We start from the raw sequence: 22,477 nt of genomic DNA, 5'->3' as shown, positions 1-22,477 counted from the left end.
AAAGGCTTAACTGCTCGCTCACCCTTACCGGAGAGGATTCCTGAATGTCAGTGAAAAAGCTCTAGGAGGAGGGTGCAGGGTCTCTAAGAAACCAGACAGAGAGGGGAGCACCTGGGGCCTGTTTCCGGTGCTCTTATTCTGCACCCCCAAACTCTCACTAACCAAGAAAGTAAAACTTTGGATCATACAAAGAGCTGGCGGATAACTGGGCCTCAGAAAGCCCCTGCAGATTCTGCTTGCCTTATTTACAATCCCAAAAGCTCAGGGGACCGTGTGTAGGAGAAGTAATTAAGCCTCTAAAATGAAAGGAAGAGCAGGGACAGGAATGAAATCAGTGGCATGAGTCCTGCCACCGCCCAAAGTGGGTTCTTCTGGTTGATTTTCATAGAAAATGGTCAGAGGCTTCCCGAAAACTCTGACTGTCTCCTTTGGTAAAGTTCACATGTTAAGCCCAAATTTCGATGGATTCATTCACAGGAGCCTAGCAGGGTTCAAGATATTTTGAAAAGATTCGTGGAAATTATAGATTTTTAGAACCTGAAGGCTCTTTAGTGATGGTCAGAGGGTGTATTTAGGATAAATATTTTAAAGTCAGGTTTTATGCCTATAATCTGAGCTTCTCAACTTATATTTAGCCCAAACTTCTTTTGAAAGTAATTCCATCTCTTCTGATTCTGCACCCTTTCATAGTCCAGGGGAGGAAGCTCAGATGGCTCTTGAAATGGTAAAGCCTCTTTTACAAATCCCTTTAAGATATGCTAATGTACACGGGCTGATTATTAAGATAAATACCTTGTGTTGGAAACTGGAGTTAATTATAATATATATAATTAGTCACTGGTCAGCCTAGAAGTTATAATTTATTGTTCCCTAATTTGCATTTATTATCAAAGATATTTAATTTAAAGGAATTACAAAAAATAACCTGATTTGAGTGGTTATGGAGATGGTGGGCATTTAGCAAACTTCAAAAATCTTTTTTTTTTCTTCAAACTTTTCTAAGCCCATTATATACAATTTCAGAAAATAACACACCAACATTAAAAGATGACTTGTGCTTGTTGATTAAAAAATGGGAAAAGCATTTTTGTAAGAAGAAATAATGCAGTTTTCTCTTCCAGATCCTGATTTTTGGAACACCAGGTAAGCTTCCACGGTAAGAGGGTCCAGTCCAAGGAGAAATATGGAGATGTGTGATGAGGGTTTTTTTGTGTGTCCGGTTGGGGGGCAGAGAATAAAGCAAAATATAAGATGAGTTTCCTTTCGGATAATAATTTCTCCTGGACAGTGAAAGAGACCAGCAGTTTGTGACAGACACAGCCTTTGTGTAAAAGGAGGTTCTTGTATCTTTTCATCAAGTGTGTTTCTATAAAGCTCCCCTTGCCTTTCAAACACGTTTCTTTATCTGGTTCCTGCTCTGCCACATTCTGGGCTCCCTCAGCCACGCGGGAGTGACTTTCTGGCATCCCTTTGCCTCTGAGGTAGTTGGCACAGCGTGGGAAGGCAGCCCTCAGCCCTCTCACCTCCTAGGAACCCTCTTTTTAATAAATGCAGCCAGTTTGACTTGCAGTGAATTCATCTGAAATGTGTCCACAGGGGAAATGACACCAGGGGAACGTCAGGATTTTCCTTCCTGAAGTGAAGGGATCCTCCAACCTACACTCATGACCCTAAGAACATACCTTTCCGGTTTCTGTGCCTTCGGACGGAGCTCGTCCTTCAGCAATTTGGGCATTATTTTTGAACTCGCTGAACTCTGAGGTCAGCATGCTGCTCTCTCCAGCCCTGTCTCTTCAGAGTCAGAAATGGGGCTATTTGATTTTATGGCTTTTTCCAGAAGGAAGAGTGAGAGGCACAGGCCGATTGGGTGTGACTTGTGTTATTCTTCCCGTGGACAGAAATTCTGTTTTCTTGTTGAAGCGGAGGTTGAGGGTGAGGATAGGGGAAAACGTCTTCGAGGAAAAGACCTCAAGCCCCCCCTGTGGGCTGCCAGGGGAGTTCCTGAACAGCATGAAGCACCATGGGTCACCTCCTGGCCATTTCTGCAAAGGGTCCCTGGTTCTCCCCATGCTCAGGAAGCCCTAGTGTGCAGTGGTGTGCCAAGGGTGGTGTGCATGCGATCGGGGTGCATTGACTGCAGAGAATTTAAAAATGAATAGCATCTAAAGTGGTCTCCTTTGTATTATCACCATAAGGCAGCAATTCGAAGGTCAGTGGTAAAGCCCTAGTGTACAACGTCAGGAATGCACATGTCAACTCTATGTGGGGCTTATGCTGGGGCCTCATCCTGACCCCCATTTCCAGGTCAGGGCACCTACTCCCCAGAGGGTGATAGCTGCCAAGGGCTCAGAGCTGCCACCTCCCCTGGAGCGTTCCATGCATCCTTCCCTGAGCAGCGCAGGGCCGTAGATGGCGGCCCCATTGGGAGTCGGACCTAATAGGTCACCAGAGTGCACAGCTCCACAGGCCACGCTGAGACCTTGCTCCAGACCACAGCCTTGCTCAGGCCCTTTGCTATCTCTGCTTCTTCCACACCCTCAAGCATCCCCTCAACAAAACCCACGCATTCAGATTCCAGTCTTAGGCTGTGTTTCCAGGGAACCCTCCTAAATTCATCTGACTTCTGGGCAGGCGTGCTCTGCAGGGGGCGGTAACTTGGCCGGTGATTCCGCCAGGTTCACTTTCAATTCCAAAGCGTCCACATGTCTAATTTCTTCTTCTTTGCCTACAGATGCCAGATGTGCACCGGATACTGCTTTGGAATTTTCAGGTATATTCAGTGTCACCCATAGGTCCGTAGAGTTACAGAACTCTGTGTTCCCCTGAGAATGTTAGGATTCTTTCCTTAAGGGCTCTGTTTGAAGGCAATGACTAGCCTCTGGGAGGCAGGATAACATGTGTTTTGTGGTCCGGCAGACCTGGGTTTAGTCCAGACCGCCATTCACTGCCTGTGCAATACCAGGCAAGGGGCTGAGCCCAATGCCGCCCTCACCCAGCTGGTAAGATGCAGCCAGTGTTGAACCCAGGAGCTCCGTTCCAGAGTCCCTGCTTTTAGCCATTGTCCTGGTTAATGCCCCTGAATGCTCAGCGGTAGTGAGGAAGACGATGATGATGATGATGGCAACACCACTGAGAGAACAAGATTCACACATTTGGATAACACAGGGCAGTAGACCAACCGAAATTCCACAAATTCTCCCCAAAAGCTCCCGCTGATGAGAGAAAAGACAGAAAAACCAAAACCTTGGGTTCCTGAAATGAACACTAGTGTTGGAGTCAGAAGACCTCACCCTCATGAGATACTGGCTTCAGGTGAGTTCATTTGTCTAAGCCTTGGTGTACTCATCTGTAAAAGGGGCAAAAACATCAGAGTTAAATGAAAAGATATTTGACAATTAGTCTTAAGAATCATAAGAGACCAGAATCTCAGCGCCCTGAGGTCATCATCCAAACAGGATATTGGTGATTAAAAATCAGGGGAAGATCTTATCTGGATAAAATGATAGTGGTTACCTGTCTTAGCCTGTTCAGGCTGCTGTAACAAAATCACAGACTCAGTGACTTATAAATAATAGATATTTATTTCTCACAGTTCTGGAGGCTGTCAAATTCAAGATCAGGGCACCAGCATGGTCGGCTGCGGGTAACTCTTCTAGATACCAGACTTCTTATTGTATCCTCATGTGATGGAAGGGAGACGATGGAAGGGAAGGGATCTCTCTGGGGTCTCTTTTCTAAGGGCACTATTCTCATTCCGGAGGGCTCCACCCTCATGACCTAACCACCTCCCAAGGCTCCACCTGCTAATATGATCGCTTTAGGGGGCTAGGATTTCAACATACAAATTTGGTGGTGGGGGGGGCACAAGCATTCCTACCATAGCACGACCTCACAGGTTGTGGCAAATTTGCATGAGGAAATTATGTGAAATGTTTAGATTCATCCCTGGTTTATGCCAAAACTCAAACTAAATGGTAGCTATAAGTAACTTATCCCTGTTATGCCAATTTTCTTATTTGAAAAACAGGGTAAATAACCATCATCATGTTCTATTTCGGAAGCGAGTTATAATATTATAAGGTCGAATCATATGAAATAGTCAGTGGTAGATTATTTTTGACCTATACAGACAGCAGTTTCATTAGGTCAATCTGATGAAATGTGGTATGTCAATTCAATTCCATAGAGACTTATAACTAATTATAAATATGAATTGTGATTCTATTCTCTCTCCATTTTCTAGTTCCACAGTGAAAGCACAGCTCAGAGAAGTGACAAGACTGGAACTATGGGCTTTTCTTTCCCTCTGTGTTTCATTTTATACTCTTCCCCCCGCCCCCAACTCACCCGTAATCATATTTCACAGAGCTCAGGAAGGCCAAGCTCTGTTAATCAGAAATGTCCCATAGAAGTGAGTAGCTTTGCTATTTTCTGTGTTAAGTTGTTAATTGATTTGATAATTGCCTGGGAGACACACACAGACATACACATACTCAAAACAAATGTCAGGTCACACACGTTTCTTTCGACAGTAAGATGAAGATGTGTTAGTTATTGGAACTCAGATGTCACCTAGAAGAATAAGAGGAGGGACCAGAAGAAAAAAAAAAGAGGAGTGGAGCCAGCATGGCGGGGGGAGGCAGGCCATCCCTCTTGGTTATCAAGCGAAATGACTCCCCAAATATGACAATAAATCACCACAGGAATCAATCAGACGGGAGGCCACTGCTCCACGCTGATAATGCATCAATCAATATTTAATGTTTGCACTTTAATTAATCCACACATGGGAAGCATTCTTTCAGTGACAAAAACAAAGGGATGAGAAATAAAACACCTTTTATATCAAGGAGCGGTGAGCGCACTGCCTATCTGGGTGGCTTTGATTGGACCTGTCATTGATCACCTTGGGCCTAGACAGCCTCAGAGTCACATTTGGATATGAAGCTAACGTGGGGGAGGGGCCCAGCGGTGTCACAATCCGGCGGGGAAGATTGTGACTTCGTCAGAACTGCTGCGGAGTATGGATTTGTACGAAGGCAGAACAAAGCCGGGTAAATATTGGATTCTAAACGTTGGTGACATCTTCTCCCCAGAAAAGATTTCTGTCTGCGGATAGTGATCTATAACTCTGGGGGAGGCAGGGTGAGCAGGAAAGACATTTTTTCCCTTTGTTTTGAAGAGTTTCCAAGTATTGGACAAATTCTGGTCTCATCTACCAGGACTGGGCTAAAATATTCATAGCCCATCAGCATGCTTTCCACACTTTGCCCTACCTCTTATCAAGCATTTAAAAATACCCACACCCCCACATTAATTATAATTCATATACAGCTGCATATGAACCTATTTTAGCTGTGGTTGACTAGTTGACCTGCTATATTTGGGAAACATTGAATCAAACATATATTACAGTTGGTTCTGCAGATGATTTCTTTTGATATTTTTAAGCCAATGCCTCTTGTTTAGGGTCTCAAACATTTTACAGGCCATTGAAAAACTCAGAGGCTGTAAATGTATGTAGGGTTGCTAATTTGAGAAAATGGCTTGATAGACAAAGCTGGATTTTGACTCTCAAAAACGTCTATGCCTTTTTTGGGGGGAGCATATCAATGAGGTGAGAACAATAGAGTTAAAAATGCCAGCGGTCTTGGTTGGCATTCTCCCAGAAGTAGATCCGAAGATAAGAATTTGAGAGCAAGCGGTTTATAAGTGAGAAAGGGAAGGAAAGGCAGCCCCCAAAGGGGGAAGTGGTCCTTGTGCATAAGTGGGACCCATAGCACAAGACTCAGAGTTAAATCTTCTAGAGGGTGAGGAAGCCATATTTATTCAACCAACTCCCTGTCTGCTCTTAACTGAGGGCTACTTCCAGAGGGGTTCATGGTCCACCACTCCCTACTCCCAAGGTGAGAAAAAGAGCCCTTGGCAGAGGATCAGGTCTTACTTTCCAGCAGCCTTGAGCTTGCAGAGTTGAATGGTGACAGGATTTGGGCACCCACCAACTGACTGCTCTACCAGGACAAATAAGTAATACCTGACATTGATTCTGACTATAAAATGTAAAATAATAAATTATTCCAAACCAAAATATCAGGTAACTATGGTTAATTTCTTGGTAAGTCCAATCCTGTTAGAATTTCCTCCACTGTTGGAAGAGAGCACACTATGTCACCTGAGCATTAGATGAAGTACTCTAGGGGCCATGTGTGAAAAATATGAAGCTGTGCCCCGTGGAGCAAGGTGCTCATCCTACTAGAGGGATGGAGAAACTGAGGCCAAGGGAGGGGCCAGCTGACTCATGAATCCCACGTCACAATACTTCTGGGGGCAGCCTGTCTTATTTAGATTTCTCTTTTTCTCTCTCCTCTATCTCTACCAAACTTGATTAGCTGGCTTTGAGAAAAGTCTAATCTTCTATTACAGAACTTCTGTATATGTTTACAAGCTCTACCCCCTAACATAAAAACTACTCTGCACTCCATCTGCCCAACCCGGATAGAATCATTTGCTAGTGGTTCATTTGCTAATAGGATACATATTAAAGGTGTCAAATGATTACTATTTTGATTTAATTTTTTTCTTTTTCATTTAAACTACACATCTCCCCCGCCCCCACTCTAAGTTCCCTTGCAATTTACTAAATTTACTTCCAACGTATCTGTCATTGACCTTAACATATTTCTAATTGGCTAAATAGGATTTAATTTCCACAAACTCCTGTTATAGGAAGCAGGTCCAATCTGTATCACTCTTTGAGTTTTAAAGACTCCGTTATGAGGTTTTTTGGTTTTAGATGATAATAGAGACTGGGCTTCATTACTTATATAACAAAAAAGAATTGTGGGAGAGCTAATGTCCAGACCTAGAGCATCTCTGGCGATCTCAGTCATGACCCATCATTCTCAAGGGCAGCCCTCAGATGGCCAAACTCCAAACACCTGTTCCTGTACACCTGCACTCAGAAATCAGATTCCTAGGAAAGACCCTTTGCTTGGCCTTGGCTAGAGTCTCCTCTTTCTGTATGTCCAACACTGAATGCGGTGTCTTAAGCTGCCACTTCCCCAAAGAAAACGTGAATATTATACCCAACAGGAGGAGGGGAGGAGCACGATGCTGACAAAAGCAGGTGAAGCCATGGTGCTCACCACGGTCTTGTTTTTATACCATTTATATAAGAAAGACTTAATTGAAAACACAGTCCCCCATCTTTTTAAATTTCTATTCATTTATTTCTGCTCTGATCTTAACTATTTCCTTCCTCTGTTTACTTTGAGTTTTGTTTGTTGTTCTTTGTCTGGTTCCTTTAGGTGTAGAGTCAGATTATTTATTTGGGATTTTTCTTGTTTCTTGAGGTAGGCTGGCATAGCTAGGAACTTCCCTCTTAGAACTGCTTTTGCTGCATCTCACACATATGGAAAAATTTTGTTTCATTTTCATTTGTTTCAAGGTAGTTTTTGATTTTTTGCTTGATTTCCTCTTTGAGACACTGGTTGTTTAATAGCATGTTGGTTAGTATCCACAACTTTGTGTTTTTTTCCAGTTTTCTTCATGTAATTGATTTCTAGTTTCATGCCATTGGGGTCGGAAGAGACGCTTGATATGGTTTCAATCTTCTTGAATTTATTGAGGCTTATTTGTGGCCTATTTGTGATCTATCCTGGCAAATGTTCCATGTACACTTGGAAAACACGTGTATTCTGCAATTTTTGAATGAAATGTTCTAGAAATATCTATTAAGTTGATCTCCTTTAATGCAACATTTCAGGCCATTATTTCATTATTAATTTTCTGTCTAGATGATCGATCCGTTGATGTGAGTGGGTTATTAAAATTCCCTATTATTATTATATTACTGTAGATTTCTCCCTTTATGTCCATTAATACTTGCTTTATATATTAGGTGCTCCTATGTTGGGTGCATAGGTATTTATGATTGTTATATCCGCTTCTTGGATTGACTCCTTTATAATTATGTAATGTCCTTCTTTACCTTTTAAAAACGTTTTTGTTTTAAAGTCTGTTTTGTCTGATATAAGTATTGCTACTCCAGATTCTTTTTCATTTCTATTTGCACAGACTATCGTTTTCCATCCCTTCACTTTCAGTCTGTATGTCTTTTGATTTGAAGTGAGTCTCTTATAAGCAGCATAGATGGGTCATGTTTTTTAATTCATTCAGCCACCGTTTGACTTTTTATTGGAGCATTTAATCCATTTATATTTAAAGTAACTATTGATAAGCATGTACTTATTGCCATTTTGTTAATTGTTTTTATAGTTGTCTTCTGTTCCTTTCTTCTTGTTATCTTTTCCCTTGTGGTTTGCTGTTTTTCTTTAGTGTTTTCTTTAGGTTCCTTTCTCTTTGTTCTTTTTATATATTTTGTAGGTTTGTGGTTTGTGCTTACCATGTGCTTTATGTATGTCATTCTTTATCTATAGCATTCTATTTTAAGCTGATAGGCATTTAGTTCAAATATATATTATAAGGACTGCATTTTTTTTCCCTCTCCATGCTTTAGGTTATTGATGTCATATTTTCAATCTTTTTGTGTTTGTATCTCTTAACTACTTATCGCAGTTTGAGTTGAGCTGGATACTTTCTCCTTTTAACCTTTGTAGAAGCTTTTCAAATGTCTGATTTGCTGTATTTATTGAATATTTGAATTTACCTGTGAAGTTTTACCCTTATATCTTCTACGGACTTTCCTTTTCTGCTTAAATATCTTTTTAACATTTCTTGTAAATCTGGTTTAATGGTGATGAAGTCCTTTAGTTTGTGCTCATCTGGGAAACTCTCTCTTCATCAATTCTGAATGATAACCTTGCTGGGTATATTATTCTAGGTTGTAGGGTCCTTTCTTTCAGTACTTTAAAGATGTCCTACCACTCCCTTCTGGCTGTGAAATTGCTGCTGAGAAATCAGCTGATAGCCCTCTGGGGTTTCCTTTGTATGTAAGTTGTTTTTCTCTTGCTTCATTCAAGATTGTCTCTTTATCCTTGACTTTTGCAGTCTTATCTACAATATGTCTCGGTGTGGGTTTCTTTTGGTTCATCTTGTTTGGAACTCCCCATACTTCCTGGACCTGGATGTCTGTTTCCCTTCCTAGGTTAGGAAAAGTTTTAAGCCATTATTTCTCTAAAGAAAGTTTCTCTCTCTTTCTTTCTTTCTCTCTCTCTCTCTCTCTCTCTCTCTCTCTCTCTCTCTCTCTTTCTTCTCCTTCTGGGATTCCTAGAATGTGAATGTTTGAGCACTTGATATTATCCCAGAGGTCCCTTAAACTATCCTTGTTTTTTTAATTCTTTTTTCCCCCCTGATGTTCTGATTGGTTGATTTCCACTACTCTATCTTCCAGGTTCCTGATTTGTTTTTCTGTGTTAGCTAAGAGCTGTGGATCCTTCTAATGTGTATATCATTTCAGTTATTTTATTCTTCAGGTCTGCTTGGTTCTTTCTTATACTTTCTAACTCTTTGCTGAAGTTCTCCCAAGTTCCTCTATTCCACTCTCAAGTTTGGCGAGCATCCTTATGACCGGTTCTTTGAATTCTTTATCAGGCACATTACTTATTTCTGTTTGCTTAGCGTATTTTGCTATGGATTTCTTGTTCCTTCATTTAAGAGATTCTCTTCTGCTTGCTCATTTAGTTTGACTTTCTGTATTTGTTTAGATGAATTACACAAAATAGCTGTCTCTTCCAGTCTTGGAAAAGTGGCCTGGTGTAGAAGCAGGCTCTGTGTAGACTGTGTGCCAGGTGGTTCCGACAGGCCAGAAGCTGAGCAGGTGCCTAAGGCGTCGGGGGCACGGGCCTACCGAGCCCGAGCAGTTCCAGGTGGGGAGGCCAGGTGCGTGTAGTAATACCTTCTTGATCCTGCTTGCTCCCTCCTTCAGGCTAAAATGGGCTTGGGTGTCATGTCCAGGAACACACTGCAGTGACCTTGCAAGCAGGCCGCAGCACCTACACAGAGCCCCCACCCACCCTATGGAGGTGGGGAACGTAAGCAGTAGAGCTGGCCCTTCCACCCCGGAGAATTCCTGCAGCTCCCGGAAGGCTCGCACAGCTCTCCAGTGTTCTGTACGGTCTCTCTTATTTGTTATACCAAAAGTGGTCCTGTGTAGGAGCAACCTCTGTGCAGGCTCTCTGTGCCTGTAGTTTGTTTTGGTAACCCACTTGGAGATCGGCAGGCATGTCCAGCACTTGGGCCCCCAGCAGGCACTTCCGGCGCCTGGGGCGGGTCAGGCACTTCCGGCACCTGAGGCCCAGCCAGCACTTCCGGCACCTGAGGCCCAGCCAGCACTTCCGGCGCGGGAGCGGCCCTGAGGCCGGGCTGTGCAGTGACGCCCTGTTGTTCTGCTCCCGTTGTTCGGAGGCCGAGTCTTCAGGCGATGTGGCTGTGAACACGCTGCGGCGGGGACACGGCAGGTAGGCCAGAGCCCCGCTCGAGCCCGCACCGCCCTGTGGAGATGGAGCTGGAGGTGGAGGTGGAGGTGGAGGGCCGTAAACAGATGGCGCTCACCGGCTCCCACTGTCCCGGGAGGCTCCTCAGGCTGGAGAGCATCTTTGTTTGGTCTCTTTCTCCTGCTTGTTGTCTCAAGTTGTTCATTCAGTGCTCAGTGGCCTCGCAGGGGCAGTTGCTACCTGTACACGTGTATTTTTATTTTGCTTGTGGGAGGGGAAGACGTGAGTTCAGCGTCTTCCTGCAGCGCCGCCATCTTGGGCCTTCCCAGTGACTCCTCCTTCCGCCAGGCGCTGGGATGAGATGATGAGCCGAGAGTAGACATAACCCTCATACTCCAGCCTCAGGGGGGACAAAGAAATATCAGTGAATCACACGAGTAAAGGACAGTCGCCACTGCTTTCAGTGTCCTGAAGGAGGGGTGCATGGAGCCTGCAGAGACCACGGGAGGGGTGGCCCTGAGGACGTGAGAGGCCGGAGTGGGTGACGGTGAGCAGAGGCCTTTGCTGGAGAGTGGGCATGGCTGAGATGAGGGACTCGGTGGGCAGGGTCACGGCCAGTGCCGTGGAGGGGAGGCCTGGCTTTTCATGCGGAGACCTTTGGAAAGTGTCCAGCAGGCACCCACATGACCTGACTTAGGTTTGAAGAGGTGTCTAGGTGGGTGGAGCTGGAAAGCGTGAAGGCAGAAGGAAGACCAGGTGACATGGAGGGAGGGAGCAAGGAGGCCAAGGTGCCAATGTCTGGAGATGTTTTTGGTCATTACAGGGCGTCTCTGTGTGTGTGAGTGTGTGCTACCGTCTTTGGTGGCTAGAGCCAGAGATGCAGCTAAACATCTTAAAATGCACATGGCAGGCTACTACAGTAATGAGTTATCTGGCCCAAGATGTCCGTGGTGCCAAAGTTGAGAAGTCATGCTTTAACGCAAGTGGGTCAGCTCTAGTTCAAACACCAAGCAAAGGAAGAAATGATGAGTTGATGAGTAGACTACCGCTATTGCATATCTCTGCCACGTGGGGGCGCTGTTGAAGATGAGTCCCGTGCAGTCCTGTAACTTCTTTCTGGTAAGAATCTCTGCTGGTGCACATCCATGCCCCATATTGGCTCTTTCAGTTCACATTCGCATGTTCATATGTGATTTCCGGAAGTCCAATAACTGAGCCGGGACGACTGGGCCTGAGATGTTTTCATTTTAGGCACAGATTCTGTGTAGAATAAAAAGGCCCTGAACTTGAAGGGCTTTTGAACTTTGCCTCCTGAAGCAGAATTAATCCTGCAGATTCCTACCACAGGTTCACTGTTGGTCAGATTTCAGACTCTCCAGAGCCTTTTGTGTTTTTTTTGCCTCCCTTGCCCCATCATTGAAGTTTCATTCTGCTCACTAGGCCACCAGGCACCGTATTTCTTTAGCTGTTCACATCTTAGAATTGGCTGTATGTACGAAATGAGCCCTGAATGTATTCTGCCGTCAGCAAGCAAGTGACCTTGGACTTGGTGGCCTCAGCTCTCTATTGGTTGGGTGACAGGATGGGTTGGTGAGGGTTTTCTAGACTTGTGTGTATATCATTTTCCCATTTCATATGTCAGTGAACATGTACTCTTATTTACTTAATATTTTCCTCTTAATGGACTCACTAAATTTACTCAATCATTTTTTTGAAAAGGAATCTTTATTCACTCTCACAGATGGAAAACCAGTCGGCATAAATAGAAGGTAACAGAAAAAATACGTATAATGCAAACAAAACAAAAAGGCTGTTATTAAATTCTGGCTAAATGCTGTTGCTTGCTAAGGATTCTGAGTCATAGGTCCACTTGTGGTTGGTTCTTGGAAGGGGAGATGGGCCAGTGTTGGAGAGGAATTAGAGACACATTAGGACCCATGGAGACTTTCCCCCCCCGTACAGCTAATCAGAGGGATAGGACGGGGGCTGAAAGTGAGTCTTGTGAGGACACTATGCGCAGCTCACGTCAGCTCACTTATCATGTGCGTCCTATGCTGTGGGAATTTTGGACTTAACGATCCTTAAAAGCTCTTGTGGATCTAAGCAATGGATTCCTCTTCCTTGTCTACATCACAAAACTGCTAAGAGGCACCAGTGAGAAGATGGGGTCAGAGGACTTTCTAAACTGTGAAGTGCTGTACACCTGGGGCAGACGTGCTTACTTCCTGTGGGTGGGCTAACGTCCACAGGAGAGACGTTAGCCTCTCTAAAAACACCTCCCTTCTGACCCAGGGGATCTCCGGTTCTTCAGTCAGAGATAACCTCCTTGGTTTAATGCTTCTCATTCTCAGAAAATGTGCAGATTTCCAGGTGGCGGTGGGGGTGATCTTTCTAGGAGCCATGTGTCATTTATAGGACCCTGGGACTGAATTTGTCAGTCCTTTCCTGGGAGGGAGGGCAACACTTAAGGATGGCTAAGAAGGAGGAGTGTCGGGGTGAGGCCAAGGTGCCCAAACAAGGAAGCAGGGATAAGCTAAGCCCAGTGTCACGGTTTTGCCAAGGTCCATCCTTGGCTTGAGCTCTGTCTTCAGCTTGGGTAGAGCTTGGTTTGGCCTTCAGTGAGGAAGGGCTCCCATGGGGGATTGGACAAAGGACCTTACTGTTTGGAAGTGATAATGACATTTCTCTAAAAACTCTGGTGCAGAGTAAGTAGCCCCAGATGTTATTATTACTATTATATTTTCCTTGATTAATATCAGTTTCTAAACTTATCTCCCTGTGTTGTCTTTTGCAACACTTGAATAGGCTTGACCTCTCCAACTTGGCTGTGAAAAGAATAACAACAGCTTACACCAACTTTTTAAAACGCTCATTATTTGTCCCAGGTCTTGTGCGAAGTGCTTTATATGTGGTGTTCTATTCCATCCATTCAGCCACCCCACAGAATAGAAGCTGTTGATGTCCTCATTTTAGACTTGAGAAAACTCAATATAAGTGGCTTGGCCAAGATGTCTGAGTGAGGAGGCAGCTGAACTTAGGTTCAGCTCCAGCTTGTAGCACAGTCCTTTTGCAGCATTTTCTCAGAAGCACTTGGGTTAGAATGTGAATCTGATCATGTTTACATTTCTTTAGAACAGAAGTTCCTTTGGCTTGGCTTTATTTTGCATGCCCTATAGCAGAGGTTCTCAAACTACGACGATCAGACCCAGAGAAGAGAGCGAGAGCAAGAGCCAGCCAATGCTTTAGTGTCATCAGTGATCTATAACGTCAAGACCTTTGGGAAGGGTCCTGGGAATGAGTATTTTAGGAGAGCTCTCCTGGTGATTAAGCCAGACATGGGAAACAGTTTCCTAAGCCTACGGGGTATTTCACTCCACAAATAGTGGTATCCACTAAATGTTTGTTGAAGCGCTATGCATTTTTATAATTTGCCAAGGATAGGGTACAGAGTTTCAGGACAGGAGAAGGTTTGTGCTCTGTAATCTCAATGGACATTGTCAGAAAACCACAGGATAGTCTTCAACTCCCTTCCTTCCTTCCTTCCTTCCTTCCTTCCTTCCTTCCTATGTATCATATATTAATAATAAGTTTTCTTTGTACAAAACCTTCCCACCTGCTGGGATTACATTTTCTATCATGTGGAGGGTGACATTAGTGCTTGAGTCCTGATGGTGGGGAATAACAGAACCTCACATGGGAAGCAGTGGCGTAAATGCAAGGATGTCACCAGCATTTCTTTTTCTGACCTGGGAAGTGTAGCAGGATGCCCTGTAGGGGAACTGAAATGACTGTTGAGGAGTTGAAGTGTTAGACCTATGGCCAGGCCTCATCCCCTCTATCCTTCACCCTACCCCGACCCCCAAATCTTTGCTGAGACCAGGCCTGACTTGTTGTTTTATTTATTGTTATTATTATTATTTTTTTTAAATTGGGTAAGGGGAACAGGACTTTATTGGGGAACAGTGTGCACTTCCAGGACTTTATTCCAAGTCAAGTTGTTGTCCTTTCAGTCTTAGCTGTGGAGGGCGCAGCCCAGCTCCAGGTCCAGTTGCTGTTGCTAGTTGTAGGGGGCGCAGCCCACCATCCCCTGCGGGAGTCTAACCGGCAACCTTGTGGTTGAGAGGATGCTCTCCGACCAACTGAGCCATCTGGGAGCTCAGCGGCAGCTCAGCTCAAGGTGCCATGTTCAATCTTAGTTGCAGGGGGCACTGCCCACCATCCCTTGCGGGACTTGAGTAGTTGAACCGGCAACCTTGTGGTTTAGAGCCCACTGGCCCATGTGGGAATCGAACTAGCAGCCTTCGGAGTTAGGAGCACAGAGCTCCAACCGCCTGAGCCACCAGGCTGGCCCCTTTATTTATTATTTTTAAAAATTCATTCATCTCACTATTTGACCCGGCTTACGACACATTAACATCCAGAGTTTTCTCCTAGATGCTTCCTCAAAACAAATACAGTTCTTCCCTGGACCAGTTCTCAGGGTCCACAAGCTACTTCCTCCCAGAGGAGGACACTGGCATGGAAGGAGGGGAATGAAATAAAAGGTGGGCAGGGGTTCCCCCACGGTGCGGGGAAGGCAATGGCAGTGCCGCCTGCGGTTCCAGGCCACTGCTCCTTTCCATGGATCTGGGCAATCAAGGCTTGATGGTGCTAATAAACCCTCTGACCTTTTATTTCCCAGGAAGCCAGACATTCAAATTCCCCTCGTTTAATTTGTACAAAGGCACGCAGTTGGTCAGAGTGAGCGCTGGTGTGTGAATGCACTGGGGAGCTCACCTCGTTCTCACCAGTTAAATTCTCAGGCCTCTGGCACGGGTTGTATGCTGTAGTTAAAATTCTGGAAATATGTCCCAAGGTCGCCAACCAGATTCATACGGAGGCATTGGCATTCTTTCATCAATCTGTATCCTTCAGTCTGTATCCTTCACTGAATGCATTACCGTTGGTTTCTAATAGCCTCTTGCTGAGCTCCTTTGAAAAGAAGATAAAGAAATCTTTTTTTCTTTTCCATTTTAACCTGGTGTCCAGTTTTGTTTTTTCTCTGTGAAGAATCAACTTAACGAAATTGTAAACTCAAATCATACTTTTGCATAAAAAAGTTAAGTTTTTTAAAGTCATGTTTAAGAATTTATGATAGTGACTGAAAGAAAACACTTGTGTAATTGCTATAAAATGGATTCTAGCTATAGATGTTTTAACTATAACATTTCTGGAATAAGAACAATGAGTTCTAGGAAACCAGTGGAAAAATGGCCATCTCCTTTATTCTAAAGGATGACTTTTTTCTTTTGCTAACAAGAGTTATGCATTTTTTAGAATGGCACAATGAGAAACTTATATGGTCTTCAGCATCCCTGGAAAATATTCTAATGCAAAATCGACTGATAGTGCCACAATGATGGGATAATTAAACATTTCAAGAGTCTGTGTCCAAATATTAGGCATAAACTACCATGTTGGCCCAGGCAAGGATGTTAAAAATTAAGTCCTCGTCAAATCTCTTGTGGTTGGAGACAGAATGAGAAATTGAGTGGGTGTGTTGGTCAAAATTTTAAAGAGAGCTAAAATTCTGAAATTAGACCATGGCATTTTTTTCCTGTGTTCAGAAAGTCTCTGAGAAATAATACAGCTTGAAACGAAAATGTCTTTGAAATTGAGAGGCAAGAACAGAACTAAGCAGTTCTTTTCTTTGCTATGGCACACTCAAAAACAACTCCCAGGTTTTACAGGGGGACCTATGATTTTAAATACCAAAGGAGACCTCTTGTGCCCTTTTCTTTTACCCACATGTCTGTCTGTCAAACCCGAGGCACCCCATAAATTCCTATCACATGGCCTTTCCCATTAGTAACAGAAAATGGAATTTAGGGCCAGTTTATAGGGTGACATTGTTGTGGCTGACAAATTACCCATGCCAAAAACCTGTTGTGAATACTGATTGAGTGCCATGTACATTTTCTACAGGAGGAGCTCAAAGAGTACTGGGTTCAAGTTGTGTGACAGGTTTTGAGAGGGAGAGAGTATTGTGTTTAGGTAGTCAGCCGCTTTGACTACTTTGAGATAGTTAATGAAGACACCCACTAAATTTGGCTTTTGAAAGGCCAATTCCATCAGATGCTAAATGTGCTAGATGTGGGTAGAAGACTCTGCTTAATCCTAGGACAAGAGCACCTAAATCTGGATGACATTTAGAGATCTTTCTAGTAAAACTCACACATTTTCCAGATGGGACTGAGGATCAGAAAGAGGAAGCAACTTGACTAAAGTCATATGGGGGTTTGTGGCAGAATCGGAGGTCTCCTGACTTCCCAGTTTAGTGTTTCTTTTGTGGTAATGATCTAAGAAACCACACTGCCTTATACATTTGTACCCAGGTAAAGCATTCTAAAATCATCCATCCATCCATCCATCCATCCATCCATCCATCCATCCATCCATCCACCTATCCATCCATCCACTTAAAATAACATTTATTAATGGTCTTTTCTGTTTTGTGCGTTCTGCTGGGTCCTGGAGATATAAGGAGGAAAGATGCCATGTGTGTCCTCATGAAGCAGCTCACACAATATAGTGTAATGAGTCTCTGCTGAAGGTTTGCATATTTTCCTATGGGAATGTGGAGGAGACAGACATGTTGAAATCTGATTGGAGGAAATCAAAGATAGCTGCACAGGAAATCTGACATCTGAGTCTTGAAGGACAGGAAGTGTGAGTCCCACAACATTGTCCTTCTATACCAAAATTATTTTGGCTAGTTGAGTTCCTTTGCCTTTTTATGTATGTTTTAGAATCAGCTTGTCAGTATCTATAAAAGCATAGATACTGTTTTGTCCTGGAGAATTTCCCATGTGAACTTGAAAAAATGTGTTTTCTGTTTTTTTGGGATATTCTGTAGATGTCTGGGGGTCTAGTAGTTTATAGTGCTGTTTGAGTCTTCTGTTTCCTTGCTGATACTCTAATTGTTCTCTCCACTATATAAAATGGAGTATTGAAGTCCTCAGCTATTATTGTTGAGTTGCCTGTTTTTCCTTCAATTCTGTCGGGTTTTGCTTCATAAATTTTGGGGCTCTGTTGTTAGGTGCATGTATGTTTATAGTTGTTTCGACTCCTTGTTGGATTGACCCTTCTACTATTACAATATGTTCTTTGTGTCTCGATACCGCACTTTTTGTATTTTTGAACGATGCTGTCATTGGAAATGTTATCCCTATGCACAAGTCATGCTCGTGATCCTCAGTACTAATAACTTACTATATTGCTTTTTGAACCAATCATTTAATGGCTTGTGTACGACAACATTCAAAACTTGCTGTTGTAAAGTCATACCCCCAGGAAGAATGACTAAATCTGTTTTAAATGTCTTTGCCCTCTTTCTTTATTGATTCTGTCAGGTGACCTTGCTTAGTATCTAAACCAGCTGGCTGAGGTTATTTCAGGCTAACTTGTTTTCCTAAAATAGTACTGTTTGTTCAAAATAAAGTACTTGAGAGAGCCTTTTACAACACAAGAGACTTCAAGCAGATTTAAATATAACCCAACTCCCTCTTATTCAAGAAATAATCTTAGGAAAGTAAGCTTGTCTAATATTTGGGCATATACAGTCTCCAGCTGTATACTGTTGTTTGTATTCTACTTCATAAAGAGGCTCAGCTGATCACACATCATGCCGTATTCACTCCCCCTCTGGCTTTCTGGTGCTTTGAAAGTTGCCCCTCCCGAGGCACTGGACCTTACTACTGCAAAGTCTTGGTGAAGAGCATGTGGGTTCCAGCCAGGTACACAGCTTCACGTCCTGGCCTCAAGAGGGCCTTGACCAGACCCCTGCTCTGCTTCCCATCCAGACTCTGCTAGATACCTAACAGGCTTGTTCGGTTAACCAGGAAGCTTGGGGAGCAAGAGAAACATAGCCCTATTTTCCATAAAGATTCGTTTTCTTCAGGGCACCAAGAAGGTGTGTGTTATTCAAGGATAGCATCACCATTCCTGGGTGTGTTGCTCCCTTGCTCTGGGCCACTGGCTTTGGACCCTTTGAAAGGCATTCTCAAGTGTTTGGGAGACAAGCCCATCTGCACACACACACACACACACACACACACACACACACACACTCACACCAGTGCTTCGTGTTCTTCATGGACTCCTAGAATCTCAGGACTGTCAGGCCCCAAGACAGTCTCTTGTAACATAACCAAAAGACCCCTTTCTATTATATACACATGGAGATATGACCTAATTCAAAGATACAGGCTTATTTCTCAAAGTATGTATCCAACCAAACGTGGCTGAAAAATGCACGTTTTGAAAAACGGATCATCTGGCGTTAGAATACATATGGAAAGTCAGAGTGCCAGTGAGCCTGTCAGCTCAGCACTGTGTTCAGGATTTCTGGTTTATCGAGTGCCCCGTGTTCTTTCCTACCTCTTTTCTACCCCCAACCATTGTTCTCCCCTTTTATGATCAAATGAAGAAATGAATATGTTTTACCTGAGTAAAAAACAAAACTCAAAGAGATCGGCTACCTATCTTTCAACATTTGGGAGCCTGTGAGTTGGAAGAGAATGTAGGCTTAGCTTGTAGGACCCCAAGAGATAAAACGGGGGCTAATGGAGATCATGTAGATTCAGATCTGTTTCACAAGAGCTTTCTATTTGGCAAGAGTATCCAAAGAAATTGTGGGCTGCTTTGGGAAGTAATAAGCTACCTGTTCCTGATGACACTAAAATATAACCTTGATGATCGAATTTATTTTTTAGAAATTTATATTTGGAACTCTGTTGTTCTAGGCTCTGTGACGGGAGCTGGGGAAACAGCTGTGAACAAGATAGGAGGGAGCCCTGCTGTCATGGAGCTTCCATCTTAATGGGGTAGAGGGTACAGACCATAAACAAGGAAACCAAAATACGTATTTTAAAAATCATATATTGTGATACATGCCAGGAAGGGAATGGAAGGCGGCCTGATTCCCACCATTTCCAGGGTCGTTTAGATGGAAACTGAACATCACCTTGGTCGTTCGTTTCCTTACAATTCCGGGAAAGTGATTCTGTGACTCAGCAATGGAAACTTCTTCATTGATTTGCTGCCCGGGAATTCAAGCTAATCCCGGAAATTTTGGGTTCAGTTACCTGGAAGTTGGTGGAGTACAATACAGGGCTTTGCAAGTCTTGACACATGAGCACCATCTCCCTGAAATCAACAGAAATCTCGTTTGTTGTTGGTTTTTAGTTTGGATTGGACTTTATAGTTTGTGGCCAAAGGTCACCGTGTTGATTTTTAGCAGAAAGAGTCAGATTAAAAGAACTGGCCTGATAATCTGGATTTCTTTTAAAAATCACCTTCCAAGGTCTGTCCTAGAAAAGATCCTGAACTCACAACACTTTTGTTCCGCCATCTATACCTGGTGTTGGGGGCAAGAATAAGCACAGTCCCTCCTGTGCATATTCTTAGCTTGTCCCAGAAAGGTGGGTTCTCCTTCCCTGAAGCCAACATTGAAAATTGAGGTGTCTTACTTAAAATCCAGATTTCTGATGTTTCTTGGAAAAGTTGAAGTTCTGTCAACAAATGCCCACATTCCATATGGTGACTGATCCGGAGACCCAGCAATGGCTTCCTTTGGATGGAATGTGGGCTCTTCAGTTCACCCCAGTTCACCAGTTTCTGTGACCTGCGTGGCTTCTGTAGGCTTTTCAGTGTTTGACTCCCAATCTGTGCGTTTCTGGGCCTGGAGACTGGAAATGTTGTCCAACAGCGAATCCTTTATGACCCTGTCATATTATCTATTTGAAAAGGAAAAGGTATCAATGAGCATTAGACACTCAGATCTGAAAAGACCTGTAAAGAACCACTCCCACCCCCTGCTCCAAATCCCATGAATTCATGGGACGCAAAAGTCCAAAGAAGGGGACACTTGCCCATGGTCACACGCTGATTTGGTGACATCAGGACCGTCCACAGTGAGTTACCCCTACACAGAAATCCCACAATAACCATTAAATTAAATCCAAAGCAATTTAAGACAAGATTTTCTTTGTCAGGCCCATCTGAATTTTGTTAACAACCTTAAAACAATATTCCCGATAAAAATATCTGAATGTCTCATCTTAATCATTATCTTGTTGAATTGCCCTTACATTTAATCTAGAAACCCAAGAACAATCTTAATCCCTTTGGTAAAGTTCTCCAGGGTGCCGATGCCATAAAGATAATAAAGTCTTTTCATGTTTCCTCAGGTGATGGAAAGGAGGAGACTCTCAATATTTGTTAAAATGTGGGACATTCTTTGCATAGAGAGGCTGTCCTTAGACTTTGGACTGTCGTCATGCTTTGCCCTTTCATTTCAGCAACTGAGATCAAGAAGAGAGATTTTAAGGTGTTTAGCATAATGATTTCACTTACATATGTTGTGAAATGATTGCCATAATAAGTTTAATTAACTTTAAACTTTCACAGGGCCATATGTCAATTACATCTCAGTAACACTGAACAAATAAAATAAAAACAAAGGAGTTTATAAATTTGGATGTGTGACCGTGGTATTGTGATTATTATTATTGTTTTTTAAAAGACCTTTTTAAAAGTGATCTACATTGAGTAATACATACTGAGATATTTATGGTTAAAATGATATATTTTGTATTTTAAAAATGCCATTGAGGTGGGTGGGTGAATAAATGGATAGATGTATAGATGTAATGAGATTTGCCACGTGTTGATAATAACTGAAAAGAAGAGATGGGGTGGGTTCTTCAGGCTACTCTCTAACTTTTGTATGTGTTTAAAATGTTCCATAATGAAATGTTTTTAAAGTTGGAAAAAAAAAGAGAAGATGGCTTTTAGAGCTTCCTGATGGCTCCGGTGATACTAGTGAGTTGCTAGGGTGACAAGGCGTGATTCTAGAAGGTTTAGAAATGCTAAGTCCCATTCATAATAATAACAATAATACAGTTTGTTTTTTTTTTACAAAGCTACATTTGTTGCCAAGTATTAGGCACTGCTCTGAAAAAGTTTCTGCATCAACCCTGTGAACGAGATTCTATTATTATCCCCATTTTACAAACAAGTAAACTGAGGCACTGAGAGGCTAAGGGACTTGTCCAGGGCTTTACACTAGATATGTTCAAGGTAGTGTGGGCCCATCTCCAGAGCCCACGTGTTTCATCATTACTTTTTATTTCAAGACAGTTCCGGAGACAAAAATGAACATTTCTGAGGTTTTCTCTCAGTATCTTATTTGAAATAGATGAAGCCTCCTCTGCCCCAGCTTTCTAGATCTATGCTCCCCAGTAAGTGAGCCTTTAGCCTCATGTGGCTATTTAAATTTGAAAGAATTAACAATTACATAAAATTAAAAATTCGCTCTTTAGTCACACTTACTACCTTTCATGAGCTCAAAAGCCACATGTGGCTGACACCCACTGTATTGGACACTGACCATACAGAACATTTTCATCATCACAGAAAGTTCTTTTGAGTAGTGCTGTTACAGATGAAGAATTTGAGGCTCAGAGAGGCAAAGGGACTTGTCCAAAGACACACAGTGAGACCCAGGATTTAGAAACACTATCATGATGCCAACATCTTAGCCCTTTCCTTGGTCCCCTGTCGCCTACCTCCTGTTAATTTCTTTTTGTCTTTGCAATGAGATCTTAAGTTTATCAAGGGCAAGTAGCATATCTTTTATCTGTGCACCCTCAGCCCCTCAGCCCTCACCCCCTTCCAGGGCTGGCTGAGCACATAGTAGGGCCTTCATAAGCCCTCTCGCTTTCCAAATGATAGTAGGGGTTCTGGCAAGTATCAAGCCTCAAGTTTTAAGTAAAATGTGTTATTATAATTCTTTTTTTGAACCGGCAAACTTAATTGCGTAAGGCAGAGAGATGGTTTTTATTTGAAAACCTCTGAGGACCAGTATGTTTAGTGAGAGAAGAGGGAGCGAGTGGACCTGTACTGTTTACCTTTCTCGAGGTGAGAGTGGGGGTGGGGTGTGTGGGGACCTGGGCCGTTGACCTGAAAACTAACTTGGTCTTGTAAGAATCTGAACCAGGGGTTTAGTTACATGTGTAGACCCTGGAGACTGAGCGGTCTGG

At 43.1% G+C, this 22,477-nt stretch overlaps 1 long non-coding RNA gene across 2 annotated transcripts in view; it reads left to right on the top strand.

Moving 5' to 3' along the window:
- The window catches only part of LOC109447715 (uncharacterized), a 39,071-nt gene extending 31,859 nt beyond the window's left edge, over window positions 1–7,212 (top strand). The window contains exons 3-7 of one of the 2 annotated variants that reach the window (XR_012490197.2): window positions 1,122–1,143; window positions 2,732–2,770; window positions 3,207–3,312; window positions 3,593–3,643; window positions 4,244–7,212. This is a non-coding gene — a long non-coding RNA (uncharacterized LOC109447715). The remainder of the gene's footprint in view (window positions 1–1,121; window positions 1,144–2,731; window positions 2,771–3,206; window positions 3,313–3,592; window positions 3,644–4,243) is intronic. The other variant, XR_016022108.1, reaches the window with a different exon arrangement.
- The last annotated feature ends 15,265 nt before the right edge of the window (window positions 7,213–22,477 follow it).

The sequence above is a fragment of the Rhinolophus sinicus genome, chromosome 8 (genome assembly GCF_057876585.1).
Source record: "Rhinolophus sinicus isolate RSI-liver-muscle chromosome 8, RSI-T2T, whole genome shotgun sequence".
NCBI lineage: Eukaryota > Metazoa > Chordata > Mammalia > Chiroptera > Rhinolophidae > Rhinolophus > Rhinolophus sinicus.
The sequence above is the reverse complement of the archived record's forward strand: the minus strand, read 5'-3'. Positions and strand labels throughout refer to the sequence as shown.